This window comes from Carcharhinus amblyrhynchos, unplaced genomic scaffold (assembly GCF_965287045.1).
Source record: "Carcharhinus amblyrhynchos unplaced genomic scaffold, sCarAmb.v2.hapA scaffold_54, whole genome shotgun sequence".
NCBI lineage: Eukaryota > Metazoa > Chordata > Chondrichthyes > Carcharhiniformes > Carcharhinidae > Carcharhinus > Carcharhinus amblyrhynchos.
In genome coordinates, this window is record NW_027649795.1 from 694,085 (window position 1) to 720,476 (window position 26,392).

Consider the following 26,392-nt stretch of genomic DNA (forward strand, 5'->3'; position numbering starts at 1 on the left):
GCAGAAAGAGGCCATTCGGCCCATCGAGACAGCACCTGCCACAATCCCATCCAGGCCCTATCTCTGTAACCCCTCATATTTACCCTGATAATCCCTCTGACACCAGGGTCAATTTAGCATGGCAAATCCACCTAACCACACATCTTTGGACACTAAGAGGCAGTTTAGCATGGTCAATCCACCTAACCTGCACATCTTTGGACTGTGGGAGGAAACTGGAGCAACAGAGGAAACTCACGCAGACATAGGGAGAACATGCAGACTCCACACAGACAGTGACCCAAGCCGGGAATTGAACCCGGGTCCTTGACGCTGTGAGGCAGCAGTGCTAACCATCGTGCCACCTTTTTAGCACAGCCAACCCACCTAACCCACACATCTTTGGACTGTGGGGGGAAACCGGAGGAAATGCATGCAGACACAGGGGAACATGGAAACTCCACACAGACAGTGACCCAAGGCTGTGTGGCAGCAGCGCAAACCACTGTGCCACCATGCCATCATTTTAGTTTGGCCAATCAACCTAACCTGCACAGCCTTGGACTGTGGGAGGAAACCGGAGCACCCGGAGGAAACCCATGCAGACACGGGGATGACATGCAGATTCTGCACTGACAGTGATCCAAGCTGGGAATCGAATCCTGGTCCCCCAGCGCTGAGAGGCAGCAGTGCTAAGCACTGTGCCACTTGCTGCCCTACCTGTCCTAAGTACAGCAGGACTGACCAGAACCATCCCAGATCCAGTGGACACTGGGGAGGGAGTGTTCATGGAGTTATCCAGATTTTTATATTTTATTTCTCTATGTGCTAAATCTGCAATAACATTTCTATTTTCCTAAGCTGCTAACACAACATTTTCTGGAGGGTGAAACCAAGTTCTGTTGGGACTGTGTTAGTTTCAGGATTCCCCCAGACAGGGAGTTGCTAAGAGCTAAGAGCGTTAGAAACTGGATGTGGGTGTAAATTGGTGAGCCTAGTATTTATTGCCCGTCCCTAAGTGTCCTGGAGAGGTGAGCTGTCTTCTTGAACTGTGACAGTGTCCGCGGTGTAAACCCACAGTATTGTTAGGGAGGGAGAGCCAGCGACAGTGGAGGAACGGCCAGGTCTGGACGGCGAGTGACTCGGAGGGAAGCCCTGTAGGTGGTTGTGTCCCCAAGCACCTGCTGCCCTTGTCCCTCTAGGGGTAAATCCCCTGTGGTGAATGAGCCCAGAGCACTCTCAATCTCAGAAAATGCTGGAAAATCTCAGCGGCACTGACAGCATCTGTGGGGAGAGAATAGAGCTGACGTTTCGAGTCTGGATGACCCTTCATCATGAAGGGTCATCCAGACTCAAAACGTTGGCTCTATTATAGAATCATAGAATCCCTATAGTGCAGAAGGAGGCCATTTGGCCCATCGAGTCTGCACTCACCACAATCTCACCCAGGCCCTACCCCAGGCATTTAACCTAGCTCTCCCCTTGACACTACAGAGCAATTTAGCATGGCCAATCCACCTAACCCACACATCTGTTAAACCATTCGACTTCGGACTATTCTCTCTCCATAGATGCTGTCAGACCTGCTGAGATTTTCCAGCATTTTCTGTTTTTGTTTCAGATTCTGGCACCTGCAGTATTTTGCTTTTACCGACTGTCAGTCTCTCTTGGCATCCCACATTTTGCTGCTTTCCGCTCCTAGGCCTGTCCCAGGACTTTGAAGGAGCTGCTTTTAACCAGCAACCCGAGGGGGTCCCTAAACAGCAATTCACTGAGGGCTGGAGCTCATCTGTTCCTGCTCCATGTGGAAGTTCTCTCAGTAACGATGATAACTCTTAGTGGGAAGTGAGTTTATCCATTGGGTAGCAGGACTGTCACTCTGATTCTCACTCTGGTGACAGTGGATGAAAGGTCTTTGAAATGCACCCTTTGGCCTCAGCACTCCCAGATTGGGAAAAGGGACTTGACCAGCATTCCTGCGGATCACAGAATACTACAGTGCAGAAGAGGGCCATCAAGTCTGCATTGACACATGCAATGCCCTGACCTGCCCATCTAATCCCACTTGCCAGCACTTGGCCCACAGCCCTGAACGTTACAGCGTGCCAAGTGCTCATCTTGTGCTTTTTAAAGGTTGTGAGGCATCCCGCCTCCACCGCCCTCCCAGGCAGCGCCTTCCAGACCCTCTGGGTAAAAACGTTTTTCCTCAAATCCCCCCTAAACCTCCCACCCCTCACTTTTAACTTGTGTCCCCTCGTAACTGACCCTTCAACTAAGGGGAACAGCTGCTCCCTGTCCAGGCCCCTCATAATCTTGAGCACTTCAATCAGGTCACCCCTCAGTCTTCTCTGCTCCAATGAAAGCAACACAAGCCTATCCAGCCTCTCTTCATAACTTAAATGTTCCATCCCAGGCAGCATCCTGGTGAATCTCCTCTGCATGCCCTCCAGTGCAACAGCATCCTTCCCATAATGTGGTGACCAGAACTGCACACAGAGCTCCAGCTGTGGCCTCACCAAAGTTCTATACAACTCCATCATGTTGTAACCTATACCCCGATTAATGAAGCCGAGTTCGCCACATGCCTTGATCACCACCCTATTGACCTGCCTTTCCGCCTTCAGAGATCTATGGGTAAACATGCCCAGGTCTTGAACGTTGGGCCAGTTGCAAAGGAGACACACCTTGTGAGTGGTTGCATTCAGTTAACTGAGTGGCATTGGGTGGGTCAGAGGCAATGGGATGTTGAAATGAGATGGTGGACAGAGCGACAGCGGCGATACTGTTTCAATCTACCTGCCATGCTCATGTTAGCCGACTGACTACAGCCAGACCACTCTGTGCAGCTTGGTTCCACAGGCTTGCACCTTGACCGTCACTGGCTATTTATTCCCCAATCTCCAGTCCCCGGCCAGTTGTAGCACACACACACATATATACAAGTGCCTGTAAAACCAAGGAAAGCAGCTTACCCAGCCTCCTGTGATTTGTCTCCTAAGGATTCCAGACTGGTGTGGGATGTGCATGTTTGTCTTGCTATCTTACTGTGGCCGGATTACCTCGCCTGTCAATCAGTGTGATGTAGCCTCAAACTTCTGTGGGCTTATCCGTCTTGGGGTTCCTTGAGATCTAGAACACACATGCGCAGAGTCAGACAGTGGTATGTAAACACACACACACACATACATATGTACACATACACACACATATAGAAACATAGAACATTACAGCACAGTACAGGCCCTTCGGCCCTCAATGTTGTGCCGAGCTATGTCCAATCCCAAGATCAACCAACATCTCCCCCCCCCCCATCATTCTGGAGTGCTCCATGTGCCTATCCAATAACTGCTTGAAAGTTCCTATTCTGTCCGACTCCACTACATATACATACGCGCACAGCTACGTACACATACACATTACCTACATACATGTACAAACACAGACACACACATACATGCATACACATGTACATACAAACATGTATGCGCACATGCATGCACTCGTGCACATACACATATATACACACGTGCACAGACACATACACACATACAGAGAATCCTTCAATCCAAAGGTGTCAGAAATACATCAATATTCTCAGGAATATCTGAGAGGTTGCTGGGCAGCTGGGTCAGCACAGATAAGTGATTAAACCTGGGACCTTGGTGCTCTGTATGAAAGAGGTAATGCTTTCAGCCCTAAAAAAAATCACTGTGTGAATGGGCTGCTTTACGGGAGCTTAGTCTTCTTGAAACATCTGTGGAGGTGGGGGGGGGGCCACAACTTGTTAGTCAAATCTCTGTTTGATCAAAGTTCGATTTCTGATTACATTAGGCTGATTTAAAGCTTGCGGGTACCCCTGAAAGCCTGTTAATCGGTCCAGTAAAGTGTGTCTTCACACAGCTGCCTCTCCCGCTTTTATCACCTCTGGTGTCCTTAAGAGCTGTCTGCTGTTCTGATAGAGGTCTGTAATGGCTTTGGATTATAGAGCACTGCTAAATAAGGGCATCTCTGAACCTTCAAACAATGCCTTTGATCTCTTGTTTTTGAAGTGTTTGTTTTAAAAATTCTGTTTGTGTGTGTTGGTAAAACATCATCCACAAGCCTCTGCTTTGTTCCGAGGGGCATCGCATCCAAGACCTCACCTAATGTCACCTTGAAGAGATGCTAGCATCCTGGTAATAAGACCAGAAGATAAGTCATTGAGGTTTACAGCATGGAAACAGGCCCTTCCGCCCAACTTGTCCATGCCGCCCTTTTTTTATTAAACTCCTAGTCTAATCCCAATTGCCCGGGTTTGGTCCATATCCCTCTATACCATCTTACCCATGTAACTATCTAAATGTTTTTTAAAAGACAAGATTGTACCCGCCTCTACTACTACCTCTGGCAGCTTGTTCCAGACACTCAACACCCTCTGTGTGAAGAAACTGCCCCTCTGAACACTTGCATCTCTCCCCTCTCACCTTAAACCAATACCCTCCAGTTTTAGACTCCCCTACCTCTGGGAAAAGACATTGAATTTCCAGCTGATCTGTGCCTCTCATTATTTTACAGACCTCTATAAGATCACCCCCTAAGCCTGCTACGCTCCAGAGGAAAAAGTCCCAGTCGATCCAGCCTCTCCTTATAACTCAAACCATCAAGTCCCGGTAGCATCCTGTTAAATCTTTTCAGCACTCTTTCTAGTTTAATAATATCCTTTCTATAATAGGGTGACCAGAACTGCGCACAGTATTCCAAGTTTGGCCTTACCAATGTCTTGCACAATTTCAACAAGACAACAAGATTTAGGAGCAGAATTAGGCCACTCGGCCCATCGAGTCTGCTCCACCATTCAATCATGGCTGATATTTTTCTCATCCCCATTCTCCTGATTTTCTCTGTAATTTTTGATCCCTACCAATCAAGAACCTATCTATCTGTCTTAAAGACACTCAATGACCCGGCCTCCACAGCCTTCTGCGGCAAAGAGTTCCACAGATTCCCCATTCTCTGGCTGAAGAAATTCCTCACCTTGGTTCTAAAGGGTCATCCCTTTAGCCTGAGCCCTTGGATCCCAGTCTCTCCTACTAATGGTAACATTCTTCCCCATGTCCACTCTATCCAGTAAGTTTCAGATTCCTGTCTATCCCTGTCCAGGATGCTTTTGTCAACTATTCTTCACTATTTCCTAGCAAAATACTCCTTTTCAGAAATAGCTCCAGTCATTTTTGTTTTGTTCGTACTTTCTGGGAAAGGAAAACAAGCTTGTCTTCAACACAATGTGTCTTATTGGAGTCACTCCATTTTAACACATGGCCTGGAGGATGAGTGGAAAAGTTTGGAGAGTTCTGATGTTGTCAGATCCAATCTTAGTGAACAGAGAAGTTCTGCTCCAGTAAGGTGGAACAAGGATGTTGCCAGGACTGGAGAACTTTCTCAGAAGACTAAAGAAATTTGGCATGTCCGCTACGACTCTCACCAACTTTTACAGATGCCCCATAGAAAGCATTCTTTCTGGTTGTATCAAGCTTGGTACGGGCTCCTGCTCTGCCCAAGACCACAAGGAACTACAAAAGGTCATGAATGTAACCCAATCCATCACGCAAGCCAGCCTCCCATCCATTGACTCTGTCTACACTTCCTGCTGCCTCGGGAAAAGCAGCCAGCATAATTAAGGACCCCATGCACCCCAGACATTCTCTCTTCCACCTTCTTCCTTCAGGAAAGAGATACAAAAGTTTGAGGTCACGTACCAACCAACTCAAGAACAGCTTCTTCCCTACTGCTGTCAGATTTTTGAATGGACCTAATGGCATTAAGTTGATCTTTCTCTACACCCCAGCTATGGCTGTAACACTACATTCTGTACTTTTTCCCTTCCTTCTCTATGAACGGTATGCTTTGTCTGTATAGCACACAAGAAACAATACTTTTCACAGTATCCCAATACATGTGACAATAATCAAATCAAATCAAACTTCAACTACAAGGAAAGATTGGAGAACCGGGGGGGGGGGGGGGGGGGGGCGGGGGTGGTGAGCTGTTTACTTTGAAAAAGGGGTGAAGATATTCAGCTGAGCTGTATGAAAGTATGAGGAGACATCAATAACCGGGAGTAATTGGCAGAAGGGAGTTGAGAATTTTTTGTTATGGGAAGGGAAGGTGGAAGGAGAGGCAAAGGGGAAAAAGGGAAGGAGGGGAGGGAAAAAAAGGGGAGGGGAGGGAAAAAAGGGAAGGAGGGGAGGGAAAAAAGGGAAGGAGGGGAGGGAAAAGGGGAGGGCAAAGGTGGGGGGTGGAGAAAGGTGGGGGATGTGGGTGGGGGGAGTGGGGGGTTGTGGGTGGGGGAAATGGGAGGGAAGGGGGACAGAAAGATGGGGGGGCGAAGTGGGGAGTGGGAAGTTGGGGGGAGGGAAGGGGGAAGTGGGGGGGAAGTGGTGGTGGGGGAAGTGGTGGTGGGGGGGAAGTGAGTGGGGACGGGGCAAGAGTGAGTGGGGATGGGGCAAGTGAGTGGTGGGGGGCAAGTGAGTGGGGGGGGCAAGTGAGTGGGGGGGGCAAGTGAGTGGGGGGGAAGTTGAGTGGGGGGGGCAAGTGAGTGGGGGGGGGGAAGTGAGTGGGGGTGGGAAGTGAGTGGGGGTGGGAAGTGAGTGGGGGTGGGAAGTGAGTGGGGGTGGGAAGTGAGTGGGGGTGGGAAGTGAGTGGGGGGTGGGAAGTGAGTGGGGGGTGGGAAGTGAGTGGGGGGGGAGTGAGTGGGAAGTGAGTGGGGGGGGGAAGTGAGTGGGGGGAGGGTGGTCAGGTTCTCATAATCTGAAAGGAATGATTTTTACTCACCCCACTTTTAAAAAAATTGCTTTGGAAGAATGGAGATTGAGGAGAGATTAGATGGAAGTGTACAATGTTACAGCAGCTTTGGATAAGCGAATAAGGAAAAACTATTCAGGTTAACCAATGGTTTAAGGACTTGGAACACTGACGGATAGAGAGGCATTTGAAGGAATTAAATTCCGGGGTTATGGTGGGGAGGGTGGGATTGACTGGAGTGTTGTACAGAGTGCTGTCCCTTTCTGTGACATAACAACTCTATGTTGATGTGCTGTGGACCAATGGCGAGAGGATAGGTTTATGCTGGGTTTTTTTTCCCCTTGCTAGTTTAGCCTACCTCTGTCTAAATGGCTGTCTTCTGCATTAGAAATTTAAGTAGAAAGTTAAAGAACTTTATCAGACCAGCTTCTTGTCAAAGAACAAAGAAAATTACAGCACAGGAACAGGCCCTTCGGCCCCTCCAAGCCTGCACCGACCATGCTGTCCGACTGAACTAAAACCCGCTACTCTTCCAGGGACCATATCCCTCTATTCCCATCCTATTCATGTATTTGTCCAGATTCCCCTTAAAACTCACCATCGTATCTGCTTCCACTACTGCACCCCTCCTCCTCTGCCCCAGCCAGCAGCGAGTTCCAGGCACCCACCACCCTCTGTGTAAAAAAACTTGCCTCGTACATCTCCTTTAAACCTTGCCCCTCGCACCTTAAATCTGTGCCCCCTAGTAATTGAGGGAAAAAGCTTTACTCTGGTGGAACTGAGTATTTTGTGAGCTTCATGCCACCAAGCATCAGGGTGGATACGGTTCCTCGGTTTAGCGGTGGGTGGGGATACTGCGAAGTATATATTCATTTATGGTGAAGGTACGATGCAAACCTGATTGTGGAGATACTTGAATGGATAAAGGCCCAAACTCATCCTTCCGTATGAGTTGGAGGTAAGAAGTCAGCAGTTTACAATTTCCCAACACATCTGAGTGCATTTCTACCTTATTTATGCTGTACCTTTGAGGTCTATGGAGTGTACAGCTGGTTAGTTAATGTCTGACCTACAATCATATCAAAGCTACAATTTGGAAAATTTTGCACTGATGCATCAGAAGTGGTACAGAACACAGCAAACTCTGTATCTAACCCTGTGCTGTACCTGTCCTGGGAGTGTTGATGGGGACAGTGTAGAGGGCGCTTAACCCTGTATCTGTGGTAAAGATAGCCAAACACGCTGTGATATTTACTCTTGACTCCAAAGATGTGCGAGTTAGGTGGATTGACCATGCTAGATTGCCCCTTGGTGTCCAAAGATGTGTAGGTTAGGTGGATCAGCCATGCTAAATTGCCCCTTAGTGTCAGGGGGACTAACTAGAGTAAATGCATGAGGCTATGGGGGATAGGGCCTGGGTGGGATTGTGGCCAGTGTAGACTTGTTGGCCCGAATGGCCTCCTTCTGCACCGTAGAATTCTACGATTCTCCTTTACTTGTAAAAATATCGAAACACTGCAATATGGATTCAGAACTGCAGGTGGCTAGTTACACAGATCCCTCGCAGTAAGATTAAATCTGCTGAAGCCCACGCTACTGCTGACATCATTCGCACATATCCACTAAAGATATCAGTACGTACATTCAAATTGGAAGCGCTAGCCCACGCCGAGAAGGAAAGAATGCTATTGACATTCGGTATGCAAAATATAAACTCCTCCATTTCCAGACCCTTTTTTTCCTTACCTTGATGAGCACAAAGTATTGAAGAGAGATTGCTACTCCACATTGTGTTAATCCATGAGGGTGGAATAATGTGGGGATTGTGACTATAATTTTCCTGTCAGTACTCTCTGCCCCTGTGCAGTAAGAGCCAAAATCAGAAAAAAATAAATCTTTAATTTATGACTGGAGCTTGACCGGACTGGGAGAGCAGCAGCAGCAGAGATTCAGAGAATGTAGGGGAATTACAAATCGATTTCCGCATTGTTCCAGAGTCTTTTAACAATAACATCGCTCTGACAGTGGGTAAAATTAATCCCAAACAGTGATGAATCATGACCAGGCAGCCACCTGCAAACTCTGATATTTTATGTAACTGGAGAGTATCCGTCAACAAAAATTAAGAAGTCTCACAACACCAGGTTAAAATCTAACAGGTTTTTTTGGAGCGCTGCCTCTTCATCAGGTGAGCGGAGAGGCAACATTCCAAAAGCTCGTGCTTCCAAATAAACCTGTTGGACTTTAACCTGGTGTTAGAACATAAGAAATAGGAGCAGGAGTAGGCCATCTAGCCCTTCATGGCTGATCTGAAGTGTTGCAAGACTTACTGTGCCCATCCCAGTCCATCTCTAATTTCCTGCGTAAGCCATGGCCTGGCCCCATTTTATTTGTCATAAAAAATGTTTGGCGGTACACCCAGCACAGAGATTATTAAAATAGTATTTCCTCAACATCAGGATGCCAGTAAGGCCACCAGCATTGTCTGTCGTAGTTACCCTGGAGTGAGCTGCCTCCAGACTTGGGGCCTCATGATTTCACATGCTGCAGTAACACAACTGCCTGTGCGGATGTCACCCACACTACACACTTCCTGGAAGTCTCAATGGGCAGAAACAGCACACTGCAATTGTCTCCAGTTCTCAAAAACCTCTCACTTTCAACGAGGATTTCTGATTCCATGGGTAAATGTCACATGGGGCGGCACGGTGCTGTACTCCCTCTATAGCAAGTCCATCCTTCCTCAGATAAAGAGACCAGAACACAAGGGCCCAGTATAATTGCAGCCAGCCATCCCTGTTCCTTTACTCGAATCTCCTTGTTATGAAAGTCAAAATACCCTTTATATCGTGGCACAGTAGTTAGCACTGCTGCCTCACAGCACCAGGGACCCGGGTTCGATTCCCGGCTTGGGTCACTGTCTGTGCGGAGTCTGCACGTTCTCCCTGTGTCTGCGTGGGTTTCCTCCGGTTTCCTCCCACAGTCTGAAAGACGTGGCTGGTTAGGTGTTAAATTCTCCCTCAGTGTAACCTGAACAGGCAGCGGAGTGTGGAGACTGGGGGTTTTTCACAGTAACTTCATTGATGTAAGCCTACTTGTGACTAATAAATAAACTTTACATGGTTCAAAGCTACACAGACTAGTGTCTCTGCACACAACAGGGACGTAGCTTCACTGACTAATGGTCTCAGGTCTAAGGAAATTTGGCATGACCGTTACAACTCTCACCAACTTTTACAGATGCACCATAGGAAGTATTATTTCTGGTTGTATCACAGCTTGGTATGGGCTCCTGCTCTGCCCAAGACCGCAAGCAACTACAAATGGTCATGAATGTAGCCCAATCCATCACGCAAACCAGCCTCCCATCCATTGACTCTGTCTACACTTCCCGCTGTCTTGGCAAAGCAGCCAGCATAATCAAGGACCCTACGCATCCCGGAAATTCTCTCTTTCGCTTTCTTCCTTCGGGAAGAGGCAAAAGTCTGAGGTCGCCTACCAACCAACTCAAGAACAGCTTCTTCCCTGCTGCTGACAGACTTTTGAACGGACTTACCTCGTACTAAATTGACCTTTCTCTACACCCTAGCTATGACTGTAACACGACATTCTGCATTCTCTCCTTTCCTTCTCTATGAATGGTATGCTTTGTCTGTATAGCATACAAGAAACAATACTTTTCACTGTATCCCAATACATGTGACAATAATAAATCAAATCCCAAGCTGTGACTGTAACACTCTCTCCTTTCCTTCTCTATGAACGGTAACATGAATGAAGTTTCGCTATGAACAGTTGTCCACTTTGGTAGGAATAATGGTAGGAAGGACTATCACTTACATGGCGAAAAACTGCAGCATGCGACGGTGCAGAGGGACCTCGGGGTCCTTGTGCATGAGTCGCAAAAACCCAGCCTGCAGGTGCAGCAGGTGGTCAGGAAGGCAAATGGGATGCTGGCCTTCATAGCGAGGGGGATTGAATATAAAAGTAGGGAGGTCTTGCTGCAACTGTACAGGGCACTGGTGAGGCCGCAGCTGGAGTACTGTATGCAGTTTTGGTTGCCGCACTTACGCAAGGATGTTTTGGCCTTGGAGGGAGTGCAGAGGAGGTTTACTAGGCTGATACCGGAGTTGAAGGGGTTGAACTATGAGGAGAGGCTGAATAAACTAGGCTTGTACTCGTTAGAGTTTAGAAGAATGAGGGGAGATCTCATTGAGACATATAAGATGATGAATGGGATGGATAGGATAGAGGTGGAGAGGCTCTTCCCGCTCAGAAAGGACAGGACTAGAGGGCACAGCCTCAAGATAAAGGGGAGGCGGTTTAGAACGGAGTTGAGGAGGAACTTCTTCACTCAAGGGGTGGTGAATCTCTGGAATTCTCTGCCCGTTGAAGTGGTGGAGGCTGCCTCGCTAAATATATTTAAGACGCGGGTTGATAGATTTTTGATAGGCAAGGGGATTAAGGGTTATGGGAAGAGGGTGGGAATGTGGAACGGAGACACGACAGATCAGCCATGATCTTATTGAATGGCGGGGCAGGCTCGAAGGGCGAGATGGCCTACTCCTGCTCCTATTTCTTATGTTCTTGTGCTTTGTCTGTATAGCGCACAAGGAACAATATTTTTCACTAATTTTTAATACATGTGACAATAATAAATCAAATGCAATGTCCTGGTAAGAAATGTTTCTGTTCCTAACGGCCAACTCTGCAGAAAAGGGCTCAATGGATATTAAGTGTGGAGAACATCAGCTACTTCAAGGAAGAACAAGGTGCAAACTGTGCCATAACAAGATGATCATAAAGTTCAGCATTCTGGAGTTCGCTCTCTTTCTGATGGCTTCTCTTCTTCTGATGTTTGCTGTACACTGAAGCCTGCTGGTTAGAATTCTAGTCCAGCCCCAAGCTTCAATTTTCTTGTAGTGACGCACTGCACCTTGCATTGTTTGCCTACTCTATCACATCTGCATTTTGCAGTGTGCTGAATCTTACACTGCTATGCTCAGGTTCCTGCATAATTCAGTTCTTTTGTTAATTCCAGTCTCTCCTGTAATTACTTTTTGTTTTGACAACTTTATCAGTTCAATCCCACGTTCTACACACAAACAGCCCCAGTTACATCACTGCAACCCCCAAATTCCCTAACTCTTCTGATTCTGCACCCCTCTTCTCTGGCCACTCTTAATTCCAGACTTCTCGCCCTGGTGTGCTGCCGAGACAATCCAGATGGAGTCATAGAGGTTTCCAGCACAGAAACAGGCCCTACGGCCCAACTTGTCCATGCCGTCCCTTTTTTTAAAACCCCTAAGCTAATCCCAGTTGCCCACATTTGGCCCATATCCCTCTATAGACATTTTACCCATGTAAATGTCTAAATGCTTTTTAAAAGACAAAATTGCACCCACCTCTACTACTACCTCTGGAAGCTCATTCCAGACACTCACCACACTTTGTATGAAAAGAATTGTCCCTCTGGGCCCTTGTGTATCTCTCCCCTCTCACCTATGCCCTCTAGTTTTAGTCTCCCCTACCTCTGGGAAAAGATATTGATGACCTAGCTGATCTGTGTCCCTCATTATTTTATAGGCCTCTACAAGATCACCCCTCAGTCTGCTTCGCTGCAGAGAAAAAAGTCCCAGTCTATCCAGCCTCTCCAGATACCTGGGTAGCAGAGGAAGAACAGGTACAGGCTGCCCTGGGGTATTAGCACTGAATCCTGCAGTACCCCACTAGTCACTACCTACCATTTGGAAAATGATCCTACTCTTTGTTTCTTGTCTGCCAGTTTTCTCAATACACTTCAATAGCCTCAAGTTTTTAGGTATCTAGATCACCAACAATTTGTCCTGGTCCCCCCATGCTGACACTCTCGTTAAGAAAGCCCACCAATGTCCTTATTTTCTTAGAAGATTAAGGAAATTTGGCATGTCTGCTATGACTCTCACCAACTTTTACAGATGCACCACAGAAAGCGTTCTTTCTGGTTGTATCACAGTTTGGTATGGGCTCCTGCTCTGCCCAAGACCACAAGGAACTACAAAAGGTCGTGAATGTAGCCCAATCCATCGCGCAAACCAACCTCCCATCCACTGACTCTGTCTACACTTCCCACTGCCTCGGGAAAAGTAGCCAGCATAATTAAAGACCCCACGCACCCCGGACATTCTCCCTTCCACCTTCTTCCATCAGGAAAAAGATGCAAAAGTCTGAGGTCACATACCAACCGACTCAAGAACAGCTTCTTCCCTGCTGCCATCAGACTTTGAGTGGACCTACCTTGCATTAAGCTGATCTTTCTCTACACCCTAGCTATAACTTCTGCACTCTCTCCTTTCCTTCTCTATGAATGGTATGCTTTGTCTATATAGCGATCAAGAAACAATACTTTTCACTGTATACTAATACATGTGACAGTAATAAATCAAATCAAATAAATGGCACTTAATTTCTCAGTGACATTTATAGCTAAAGGTATAGAATATAAAGGTAAAGAAGTATTGTTGCAACAATACATGGCAGTAGTAAGGCCAGTGGGAGTATTGTGCACAATTTTGGTTCCCTTATTTGAGGAAAGATGTAGTGACATTGGAGGCAGTTCAGAGGATGTTCACTAGATTGATTCCAGAGATGAGGGGTTTGTCGTATGAAGACAGATTGAACAGTTCAGGCCGACACTCTCGGGAATTTAGAAGAATGAGGGGAGATCAAATTGAGGTGTACAAGATGATAAAAGATCTGGATAAAGTAGACGTGGAGTGGATGCTTCCTCTTGTGGGGCATTCTCGGACGAGAGATCATAGTCTTAGGATAAGGGGCAGCAAATTTAAAACAGAGTTGGAGGAGAAACTACTTCTCCCAAAGGGTTGTGAATCTGTGGAATTCACTGCCCCAAAGTGCAGTGGGTGCTGGGACAGTGAGTCAATTTAAGGAGGAGTTAGATTTTTAATTGGGAATGGGTTGAAGGGTTATGGGGAGAAGGTAGGAAAATGGGGATGAGGAGTGTATCAGACCATAATCGAATGGTGGAGCGGACTCGATGGGCCAAATGGCCTAATTCTGCTCCTATATCTTATGAACACAACCCCCAATCCCACATGCTTCAATTTTACACGGTAAGCTTTTGTGTGGGACCTTGTTGAAAGTCTTCTGAAAGTCCAAATAAACCACATTCACTGCCTCCCCCTCATCAACTCTACTCATCACATCCTCAAAGAATTCCAGAAGATCTGTCAAGCATGATTTCCCTTTCGTAAATCGATGCTGACTGTCCAATCCTGCCACTCTTTTCCAAGTGCTCCACTATTAAATCTTCCACAATGGACCATTTCCCCACAGCCAATGTTAGGCTAACTATCCTACTCTCCACAACCTACACACCCTCGTGTTGTTAATCGAGTGAGGGTGTTCCATTGCGGAGAGAGACCTTGAGCACACAATCGTGACTGACACTCCAATTCAGAACAGATTCTCTGGTCATTATCTCATTGTGAGATCTTGCTGTGTACACAATGGCTGCTGCATCTCCGTTCTGGGGGTTTCTATGGCCAACCTCCACAGATGTGCCTAACTTGTGATTAGATTGCAACACTCCTCCACTTGTACCAGTTTTAAAATGACTGCATTAGTTATCTAAAGTGGGAACTTTGACTAATTTCCTCCCACGTCTAAATTATAACAATTACACACTTCCACAGTACTGCATTGTGCCGCCTAAATTAAATGCCCGAGTCTGTAACGGGGAGCACGGGTGGTCTTGAACCCACGAGTGTATACTGAACATACAATACAAAAAAGTAGCCTGTATGAGTGAGCACAGTAACACTTACCGAGGAGGGTCTCAGTACGTCCCACATCCACTAACGAACCAGGCCACAGATTGAGGCAGGAACCTGAAACACAGCAAGTTCATTCATCTTGTCAAACACTTAAAAATGATCATGCAGTTTTGGGATGCTAATTTTGTTAAAAGTTGACCCTACAAAGTCCCTTCAGTGCAGAAGGAGGCCATTCAGCCCATCAAGTCTGTACTGACCACAATCCCACCCAGTCACAATTCCCGTAATCCCGTATATTTACCTTGCTAATCCCTTGAAACCAAGGGACAATTTATCATGGCCAATCCACCTAACCTGCATATCTTTGGACACTAAAGGACAACTTCGCATGGCTAATCCACCTAACCTGCATATCTTTGGACACTAAGGGACAATTTAGCATGGCTAATCCACCTAACCTACACATCTTTGGACTGTGGGAGGAAACTGGACCACCCGGAGGAAATCTATGAAGACGTGGGAGAATGTGCAGACTCTATACAGGCAGTGACCCGAGGCTGGAATCAAACCCGAGTTCCTGGCGCTGTGAGGCAAACGACTACGCCGCCGAGTTGCTAACACAGAAATTCAGCAAGTTATATTTTTAACACATTTCTAAAGTTAAAGTTTATTAGTCACAAGTAGGCTTACATTAACACTGCAATGAAGTTACTGTGAAAATTGCCACACTCAGGTGCCTGGTCGGGTTACACTGAGGGAGAATTTAGCAGCTAAGCAGCATGTCTTTCAGACTGTGGGAAGAAACCAGAGCACCCGGAGGAGACCCACGCAGACACGGGGAGAATGTGCAGACTCCACACAGACAGTGACCCAAGCCAGGAATGGAACTGGGTTCCCTGGCGCTGTGAGGCAGCAGTACTAAACCACTGTGCCACTGACTTGCTATTCTGTCCTCCATCACATTCACATCACAAACCCTTGATAATTTTAAAGACCAGTGGTAGTCTTTCATTATACATGTCCTGATGCATCCCGGTGTAACTTACTATTTCTGAGTTAGAGGAGCGTTGTGGAGTAAATGGCAATGCCAGGTTTGTGACAGACAGTAATCTACCACAGCCCACACATTCCCATTTACTCCCCTAACTCTGAAATATCACCTCCTTCACTCTGAAATGCCACACCTCTCAATCCAATTCAATTTTATTGCCATTGTATAGTGCACAGTGAAAAATGAGCTTGAATCATAGAATCCCTACAGCGCAGACAGAGGTCATTCAGCCATCAGCCTGCACTGACCACAAGCCCACATCCCCGCAACTCCACGTATGCACCCTCTAATCCCCCTGACACTAAGGGGCATTCCACCTAACCTGCACATCTTTGGACACTAAAGAACAATTTAGCATGGCCAATCCACCTAACCTGCATTTCTTTGGACACTAAGGGACAATTTAACATGGTCAATCCATCTAACCTGCACATCTTTGTACGCTAAGGGCAATTTAGCATGGCCAATCCACCTAATCTGCACATCTTTGGACACTAAGAGACAATTTAGCATGGCCGATCCACCTAATCCGCACATCTTTGGGCAGTGGGAGGAAACCGGAGCACCCGGAGCAAACCCCAGCAGACTCCACTGGGAACTAAAGCTGGGTCCCTGTGAGATGGCAGTACTAACCATTGTGCCACTGTGCCACCCTTGTAGGCCAATCAACCTGCACATCTTTGGAGTGTGGGAGCACCCAGAGGAAACCCACGCAGACATGGGGGGAGAACGGTGCAGACTCTGTGCAGTGAACCAAGCTGGGAATTGAACCCAGGTCCCTGGCGTTGTGAGGTGGCAGTGCTAACTACTGTGCCATCCTTGTAGGCCAATCAACCTAAACCGCACATCTTTGGAGTGTGGGAGCACCTGCAGAAACCCACACAAAGGGGGGAGACCGTGCAGACTCCGCACAGTGACCCAAGCTGGGAATTGAACCTGGGTCCCTGGCACTGTGAGGCAGCAGTGCTAACCCACTGTGCCACCATGATTTTCAACTTGCCTCTGCTGGATTAACATTCCATGGAGGTAAGTTGGGAACAGGGCCGGGGCACTGTACAGCTGACGCTCTGCCTGTGGTGAAGGAGGGCCACTTACAAGAGTTCCTGGGGAATGTTCCAGGTCAATGAGCTTTTAACCGCACGCGAGCAAGCCAAACCACCACACAACAGGTTTTCCCAAAATACCCATTTATATTTTTAATGTGTCAGATCCCTTTTTTCCCTCTTTGCTCTTCGCAGTAATCACTAACAAATACTGGACAGTCTGTTGGCTTGGGGGAGAGGATGAGAGAGAGAGGGAGCGAGACAGGGCACTGTTCAGTGGTTGAAGTCTAAAACTAGAGGGCACAGGTTTAAAGTGAAAGGGGAGAGATACAAGAGGGGCAATTTTTTCAGAGGGTGATGAGTGTCTGGAACAAGCTGCCAGAGGCAATATTGGGGCGGCACAGTGATTAGCACTGCTGTCTCACAGTGCCAGGGACCTGGGTTCAATTCCCAGCTTGGCTCACTATCTATGCAGGTTCTGCATGTTCTCCCCATGTCTGAGTGGGTTTCCTCCAGATGCTCTGGTTTCCTCCACAGTCCAAAGATGTGCGGGTTAGGTGCACTGGCCATGCTAAATTGCTCATTAGTGTCCAAAGATGTGCGGGTTAGGTGGATTGGCCCGGCTAAATTGCTCCTTAGTGTCCAAAGATGTGCAGGTTAGGTGCACTGGCCATGCTAAATTGCTCCTTAGTGTCCAAAGATGTGCAGGTTAGGTGCACTGGCCATGCTAAATGGTCCCTTAGTGTCCAAAGATGTGCAGGTTAGTTGAACTGACCATGCTATAGTCCTCCCTCAGCATACCTGAACAGGCGCCGGAGTGTGGTGACCAGGGGATTTTCACAGTAACCTCATTGCAGTGTGAATGTAAGCTTTCTTGTGACTAATAAATAAAAGCTTTATTTTAACAGCTTGAGAGATGGGTACGATTTTGCCTTTTAAAAAGCATTAAGATAGTTACATGGGTAAGGTGGGTGTAGAGGGATATGGGCCAAACGGGGGCAATTGAGACTAGCTTAGTGCTTAAATATAAAAAGGGCGGCATGGACAAGTTGGGCCGAAGGGTCTGTTTCCATGCTGTAAACCTCTATGACTACCTTCAGCAATAATGAAGGTTTTGACTTCTATGGAAACAATTAAAAAATCACTCAAGATGTGGAACAGGCCACCGGCATGCCAGCATCTCTTCTGACACTATCACAGTGTGTGTTTGGAATTTGTCTAATTGTATTTTGACTTGGAAAACAACCAGGATTTTTTTTGCCTGTTTTTGCTAACTTCACACTACACACAGTTGGTGTGGGGATGAGTGCTTCACACTGATTTATGAACCCTACCTTTCAGTCACATCTTTGCTCCAAGGCCTGCCGATCATTAGTCTTCTCACGCTTACGTGCTTTGTCATCTCTCAAACCCCAGAGGTCTCCCTCTGTCTCAGAAAGCCCACTTCATCAAACAGAACTCATTCTCCTGAAGAATGAACGAGCATTTGAGGGGTCAATTTCTCTCCCGGATTTCATTCTGCTGAGTTTTCGTACGGTGGGGCTGGCATCTCGGGCACCAAGGATGACAGTTCAATTCTGTGCTACAATACGACTTTTGGTCCATTTTAATTAATGTCCCAGACGCATCATCCTGGCTGCAAACCAGACAGAATTTGTATTTATTTTATGCCTTCAGTCTGGAACTTTGAGCAAAGGCTTTATTCAGAGTGCTAAAACAAAACACGGAGGAGATTAAACCTCTGACAATGTGGCACCATATTGGGCAGCGCCCTTCAGTCACTAAATTAATTAATTATTGATTTCCAGAGAAATTAATGATGACTGCACTGTGAAGGCGCCTGAGTAAAAAGGTTAACGCTTTGTCTGTTCTTATTATGTTGAAGAAAGTGACCCCATTACCAATCTTTTCACCCAGTCAAACACTACCAAACCTGTCACACAAACAGAAAATGCTGGAAAATCTCGGCACGTCCAATACTGCAAGAAACTACAAAAGGTTGTGAATGTAGCCCAGACCATCACGCAAACCAGCCTCCCATCCACTGACTGTCTACACGTCCCGCTGCCTCGGGGAAAAGCAGCCAGCATAACTAAGGACCCCACACAATCCGGACATTCTCTCTTCCACCTTCTTCCATGGGAAAAAGTCTGAGGTCACGTATCAACTGACTCAAGAACAGCTTCTTCCCTGCTGCTGTCAGACTTTTGAATGGACCTATCTTGCAATAAGTTGATCTTTCTCTACACCCTAGCTGTGACTGTAACACTACATTCTATACCCTCTCCTTTCCTTCTCTGTGAACGGTATGCTTTGTCTGAATAGCACGCAAGAAACAATACTTTTCACTGTATGCTAATACATGTGATAATAATAAACCTAATCAAATGTATTAAGTTGATCTTTCTCTATGCCCTAGCTATGACTGTAACACTACATTCTGCACCCTCTCCTTATGAATGGTATGCTTTGTCTGTATAACGCGCAAAAAACAATACTTTTCTCTGAATGTTAATACATGTGACAATAATAAATCAAATCAAAGTATCTGTGGAAAGGAGAACAGAGCTAATGTTTTGAGTCTGAATGATGACGAGATGTTGGCAATGTTCTCTCTCCACAGATGCTGTCAGACCAGCTGAGATTTTTCAGCATTTTCTGTTTTTGTTTCAGATTCCAGCATCCGCAGTAATTAGCTTTTAACTTAACCGTCACAGCTGTGTCTGTCGTATTATCTTCCACAGCAGGCTAACTGCACACAGATCCAAGCAGAAAACTGCTCCAAGTGCAGTTCCGGACCCAACAGTTTAACTGTGAAACAGCTATCTAAGTGAGATCGCTCAAAAATCGAGTTATCCATGGAACATTTTGCCTTCTCCAATGACAACTCTTTTGCAGGGGCAGGGTAAAACCTAACAGAACAATCCTGGTTTATGAGGTGCAGAAAGGAAGGGCAGGGTTGGCAAATGATCAGACTGGAGACAACTGATGTAAAGAACTGAACCAATCTCTCTTCCAGACAGCTCTGTCCTCCCCAAACCAGCTACAACTACATCAGTCCTGAACCTGTCCATTTCCAGCTCCCCTCAGAGATTGCTTCAAATTCTAAGCCCATCCATCTCACCCACTTCATTGTGAATTTTTCACCTTCCTCTGATTAGTTCTCTGCTCACCCATATTTACAGCTCTCGCCTTCCTCGACGTTTTCAGATTCTTTGGGCCAGGTACCCCCAACGGCCGATACCACCACCCCTTTCTCAAGCAGCAACCCAATCGGTCTCTACCTAACCCACCAGCTTTCAGAGACAATTTACAGATATATCCGGGTGGCACGGTGGTTAGCACTGCTGCCTCACAGCACCAGGGACCCAGGTTCGATTCCAGGCTTGGGTCACTGCCTGTGTGGAGTTTGCACATTCTCCCCACATCTGCGTCTGTTTCCTCTGGTTTCCTCCCACAGTCCAAAGATGTGCAGGTTAGGTTGACTGGCCATGCTAAATTGCCTCTTAGTGTCCAAAGATGTGCGGGTTAGGTGGATTGGCCATGCTAAATTGCCCCTTAGTGTTCAAAGATGTGTAGATTAGTGGAATAAATAGTTTTGGGGATAGGGCCTGGGTAGGACTGATCTCAATGCAAATTCGATGGGCTGAATGGCCTCTTTCTACACTGTAGGCTTTCCATGAGCCCTCAATGGGAGTCTGTCATCTACTGCTTGTGTTTGGTCTTTCCACAGCCCCGGAGCCTTGTCCCACCTCCCTGTCCCTGTAAATGCCCACAATCGCCTTCCAATTCTGGCCTGTCAGGCATCCCCAATTCCAATTGCTCTACCATCCCACATTTGATCCGAAAGATCCCCTCTTAGGTTTGGGTAAGTGCACTGAAGGGACAATGAGCCAACCTTCACTTTGATCTGGTCAAAGATAACCATCCACCCAAACCTTGAGTTTGTCTGTTATCCTTGCACAATCTGACAGACCTGCCAAGTATGTTCAGCACTTTTTTTTCGCTTTTACAAGACTGAATAAACGTAGCATTTTATGAAGGTTTTCGTACACCAACACAACGTATCAGTCACGGATATCATTGTGAAGTCTCAGTCCATCAAGATAGCGATGATGATAGACTTCACTCAGGGTGTACATTACTCAATAGACACTCACTGTAACACTGTCTGCTTTACTCTGTTATCCACTGGAACCGTGGAAAAAATACACCTTAAATTGGGCAGGTTAATCACAGGGTCATGAGGATAATAGAAGAATAGAGACTGAAATTTACACTATTATCTGAAAAGAGAATGGAGAAGGGACATTTCCCACACAATGAGTTAATGGAACAGGCAATCCAAGGGCTTACTGAAATCATGCCCATTGCAACATTTAATGGGCACTTCTAGAAAAATGGTGAAAGGTATAGGGAAATGGATACCAGTGTAAAAGATATCACAGGTCAGAACTTCCTGGCTGTTCACACCGGTGAGATTTTCCGGTCCCGCTGGTGGCTCACTCACGTCACAGGTTTCACAGCGGCGAGGGGTGAACAGGCCGTCCTGACAACAGTGGAACCAGAAAGTCCCACTGCAACCAATGGTGCGTCGCTCACTGCCAGGGTGGCACAGTGGGTTAGCACTGCTCCTTCACAGTGCCAGAGACCCGGGCTCCATTCCTGGCTTGGGTCACTGTCTGTCCCGAGCCTGCACGTTCTCCCCCATGTCTGCGTGGGTTTCCTCCGGGTGCTCCCGTTTCCTCCCACAGTCCAAAAGACGTGCTGTTTAGGGTGCACTAGCCATGCTAAATTCTCCCTCAGTGTACCCGAACAAGCACCGGAGTGTGGTAACTCAGGATTTTCACAGCAACTTTATTGCAGTGTTAATGTAAGCCTTACTTGTGACTAATAGATAAACTTTAAGTTTAGGGTTGTGTTGAAAATGTAACTTGCTGAATTTCTCTGTAAATAAATGAACTTTAAGTAGTTGCACGTAAATCCTGCCCACAGTGTTGAAGAGCTGAGTGGCCTCTTCTTATTCAAAATCTCTATGATATTGGTTCCCCCTAGATCTGTGCGTACCTTCTTAAATCAGTCCATGTAAATCCTCTAGGCTGCACCTCAGTAGATGAAAAGATCTAATTTTTTTTTCTGCACTGTAAGACTTCTTTCTATTTCTATATTAGCTCTACAGAGAGAACTGCACATACTGTGAGGAGAAAAGTGATTCAGCTTTTGAACATAGAACGTTACAGCACAGTACCGGCCCTTCAGCCCTCAATGTTGTGCCGAGCTATGTCCAATCCGAAGATCAAGCTATCCCCTCCCTATCATTCTGGTGTGCTCCATGAGCCTATCCAATAACTGCTTGAAAGTTCCTAAAGTGTCCGACTCCACTATCACAGCAGGCAGTCCATTCCACACCCCAACCACTCTCTTGAATAAAGAATGTACCTCGGACATCCCTCCTATATTTTGAGATGTAGATGGGAGAATGCTTTACTGTGAGATTCCATCCCCCCCATCCCTAAACGCTCATTTGCCACCAAAGCCTGTTTGATGTCACTGACATATAACTCCTCTTGAACATATTGAATGATTGAGTTTCCATGGTCCTCTGGGCTAGAGAATTCCAAAGACACACCACCCACTAAGTGAACTAACTTTCCCCCCCACCACACCAGTCTTAAATAGCTCGAGCCTTATTCTGAGATTGTCCCCTGGTTCTAGACCAGCGGTCTCCAAACTCCGATCCGGATGCTGTGGCTCTGGAGTCACATGTAGGCCAGACCAGATAAGGACAGCAGATTTCCTTCCCTAAAGGGATCTTAGTGAGCCAGATGGGTTTTTCCAACAATTGACAGTGATTTCATGGTCATCAGTAGATTCTTAATTCCAGGTGTTTTTTGTTGAATTCAAATTACACCATCTGCCATGGTGGGATTTGAACCCGGGTCCCCCAGAACATTGGCCGAGTTTCTGGATTAACATTTTAGCAATAACATCAGGAGGCTATCGGTATCCCTGCAATGCAATGCAACTGAGGCTCACCAGGCTGATCTTTGGGATGGTGGTATTGTCTAACTACACGGGCTGTAGTTTGGAGACCCTTGTTCTAGGCTCACCAGAACATCTTACCTACCTCATGCCAAAGAGACAAAGAAAATTACAGTACAGGAACAGGCCCTTCAGCCCCTCCAAGCCTGCACCGACCATGCTGCCCAGCTGAATTGTAAGCATGCAAACCCAATAGTGCAGGAGGCTATTCGGCCCATCGTGTCTGTACCGACAACAATCTCACCAAGGCCCTATCCCCATAACTCCACATATTAACCCTGCTAATCCCCCTAATCTACAAATCCTGGGACACTAAGGAGCAATTTAGCATGGCCAATCTCCCTAACCCTCACATCTTTCGGATGGTGGGAGAAAACCAGAGCACCCAGAGGAAACCCACGCAGACACGGGGAGAACATGCAGACTTCATACAGACAGTAACCCAAGCTGGGAATAGAACCCTGGCACTATGAGACAGCAGTGCTAACCACCATGCCACCCTACCCTTCTGGGGAACATATCCCTCTATTCCCGTCCTATTCATGTATTTGTCAAGGCGTCCTACTGTAAGGTGAATGAAATCACCTCCCATTCTTGGAAATAAGAGAATATAGCCCCAGTCTCCTCAAACTCTTAAGACAGTACCACCAATCCCAAAGATTAGCCTGGCGAGTCTCAGTTGCATCATATTGCAGGGGGGCCAATGGCCTACTGGTGTTATCGCTAGAATGTTAACCCAGAAACTCAGATAATGTTCTGGGGGACCCGGGTTCGAATCCCACCACAGCAGATAGTGGAATTTGAATCCAATTTTAAAAAATCTGGAATTAAGAATCTAGTGGTTACCATGAAACATTGTCAATTGTTGGAAAAATCCATCTGGTTCCCTTCAGGGAAAGAAATCTGCCATCCTTACCCAGTCTGGCCTATGTGTGACTCCAGAACCACAGCAATGTGGTTAACTCTCAACTGCCCTCCAAGGCAACTAGGGATGGAAAATAAATGCTGGCCCAGCCAGTGACACCCATGTCCAATGAACAAATAAAAAAAAAATTCCCTTTGGTGGATAAGAGACCAAAACTGTACACAATACTCCAGGTGTGGTCTCACCAAGGTTCAGTACAATTGCAGTAAGTCATGCTGACTTATGTACTCAAATCCCCTGGCAATGAAGGCCAACATTCCATTTGCCTTCCTAATTGTTTGCTGCAGAACACACACTTCATCAATTAAGACAATGAAGTCGATGATGTTGCGGACGGTGGAAACTGGGACTTAGCCATGGGAGATTTTAAAAACTTACCATAGTCCTGCTTTAAGTTGATGACTATTTTAGTCATTTGGCTGAGGATGGTAAGACTGGAAGATGACAAGGGTGGTAGAGGAATGGTATTTCGATAGAATAAGGTGACAATATTTTCAATGAGTGGATCCTCTGTGTAGGGAGGGTCAGAGAAAGAAACACTGAACCAGATGGTAAGAGGGATAAGATAGAGTAGAAAGTTATTTATCAGTGTCACAAGTAGGCTTACATTCACACTGCAATGAAGTTATTGTGAAAATCCCCTAGTTGCCACACTCCACCTCACTGTTCGGGTTACACTGAGGGAGAATTTAGCATGGCCAATCCACCTAACCAGCGTGTCTTTCAGACTGTGGGTGGAAACCGAAGCACCTGGAGGAAACTCATGCAGACATGGGGAGAATGTGCAGACTCCATACAGTCATTCAAGCCGGGAATTGAACCCGGGTCCCTGGCGCTGTGAGGCAGCAGTGCTAACCCACTGTGCCACATAGATGAGGTAGGCTCGCAGAGGAAGAAAGAGATGAGACAGAAAGACATAAGGGGGTGATTTGATAGGTTATAAATTTATGAGGGATAGCGTGAACAGTTTGGAAGCTTTCTCCCCAGGGCAGAAATGACAATTACAAGGGGGCACAAGTTCAAGATGAAGTTAAAGTTTAAAGTTTATTTTATTAGTCACAAATAAGGCTTACATTAACATTGCAATGAAGTTACTGTGAAAATCCCCTAGTTGCCCACACTCCAGCACTGTTGGGGTCAATGTACCCTAACCAGCATGTCTTTCAGACTGAGGAAACTGGAGCACCCAGAGGTAAGGGGGGAAAGGTTCAGTGGAGATGTGCGGGGTAAGTTTTAGACACAAAGGGTGATGGGGGCCTGGAATGCACTGCCAAGCGAGTTGGTTGAGGCAGATACCTTAGCCATATTTAAGACTTATTTTGATAGGCACATGAACAGACGGGGAATAGAGGGATAGAAGCAGTTGGTTAGATAGGACAAGGTGATCAGCACAGGCATGGAGGGCCTGTTTCTTGCTGTACTGTTCTTTGTTCTTAAACAGCAACAGGTTCAGGCTCAGTGAACAGGGCACAAACACCTACATGATAAAACTGGAGCATCTCTGCTCTTCTTGGAACAGACATAATTCAGCTGTGCCCAAAGAACTCTGGAGCTTCAGCTTCCTTTAGGTTTGGCTAGCTCATGAGATAGCAAACTACACTGCAGTCCTCAGGCTGCTGTGTGCCAGACCATTGGGAAACACACTCAAATGCAGACAGCTTGAGCTGGGCAAGATTGGGATAAAGCCAAGGAATCTCAGGATGATGAACAGCTTTTTGGAGTCATCTGAGTGTGAAGGATCCCAGCACCCAGTGACTGTCCCTCTGGGAAGGCAGGATGTTCCAATCATAGTCACACCATTCTGCCAATTATTCTGCCCTTTCCATCCTCAGTGTCTGATATTTTCTTGATTCTGCCTATGGCAAGTGTTCCTCTGAACAGCTCTTGTTCCTCTCAAGTTCCAGGTACCTGTCGTGCACATGTGCCTTTCATTGCCCAACTTTTGTCAAAACTTGTGCATTTTGTGGGATTCTTTTTCTCCCTCAATCATTCTTTCTTCGGCAAGCTTTTGAAAGCCAGGCTTGATGTCACTCAGTTGTTACTCCTGCACTTATTTCATTCTCTTTTCTACTTCCAACCTTGCTAACATCCTGCACTAGTGCGGGTTAGGTGGATTGGCCATGCTTAATTGCCCCTTAGTGTCCAAAGATGTGTAGGTTAGGTGGGTTGGCCATGCTAAACTGCCCCTTACTGTCCAAAGATGTGTAGGTTAAGGAGAATAGCAGGTAGAATCATAAAGTCATAGGGGTTTACAGCATGGAAACAGGCCCTTCAGCCCAACTTGTCCATGCTGCCCTATTTTGTAAACTTCTAAGCTAGTCCCAATTGCCCGCATTTGGCCCATATCCCTCTATACCCATCTTACTCATGTAACTGTCCAAAAACTTTTTAAAAACAAAATTGTACCGACCTCTATTACTACCTCTGGCAGCTCGTTCCAGACACTCACCACCCTCCGTGTGAAAGAACTGCTCCTCTGCCCCTTTTGTGTCTCTCCCCTCTCACCTTAAATCTATGCCCTCTAGTTTTAGACTCCACTACCTTTGGGAAAAGGTATTGACTATCTAGCTGATCTGTGCCCTTCATTATTTTATGGACCTCTATAAGATCACCCCTCAGCCTCCTACGCTCCAGCGAAAAAAGTCCCACTCTATCCAGCCTCTCCTTATAACTCAAACCATCAAGTCCCAGTAGCATCCTAATAAATCTTTTCTGCACTCTTTCTAGTTTAATAATATCCTTTCTATAATAGGGTGACCAGAACTGCACACAGTATTCCAAGTGTGGCCTTACCAAT

General features: G+C 46.6%; 1 protein-coding gene across 3 annotated transcripts in view; it reads right to left on the reverse strand.

Annotated features, from left to right (window-relative positions):
* Positions 1 to 26,392, reverse strand: part of LOC145337637 (RNA-binding protein 4-like) — a 104,298-nt gene that overhangs the window by 9,157 nt on the left and 68,749 nt on the right. Inside the window, exons 5-7 of one of the 3 annotated variants that reach the window (XR_013885379.1) lie at positions 17,963 to 18,264; positions 14,586 to 14,648; positions 2,952 to 3,108 (exon numbers count right to left, since the gene is read on the reverse strand). The gene's annotated coding sequence lies outside the window, so the exon portion shown is untranslated. Of the gene's footprint in view, positions 1 to 2,908; positions 3,109 to 14,585; positions 14,649 to 17,962; positions 18,265 to 26,392 lie in introns of those variants that run through there. The other 2 variants (XR_013885376.1, XR_013885377.1) reach the window with 2 other exon arrangements.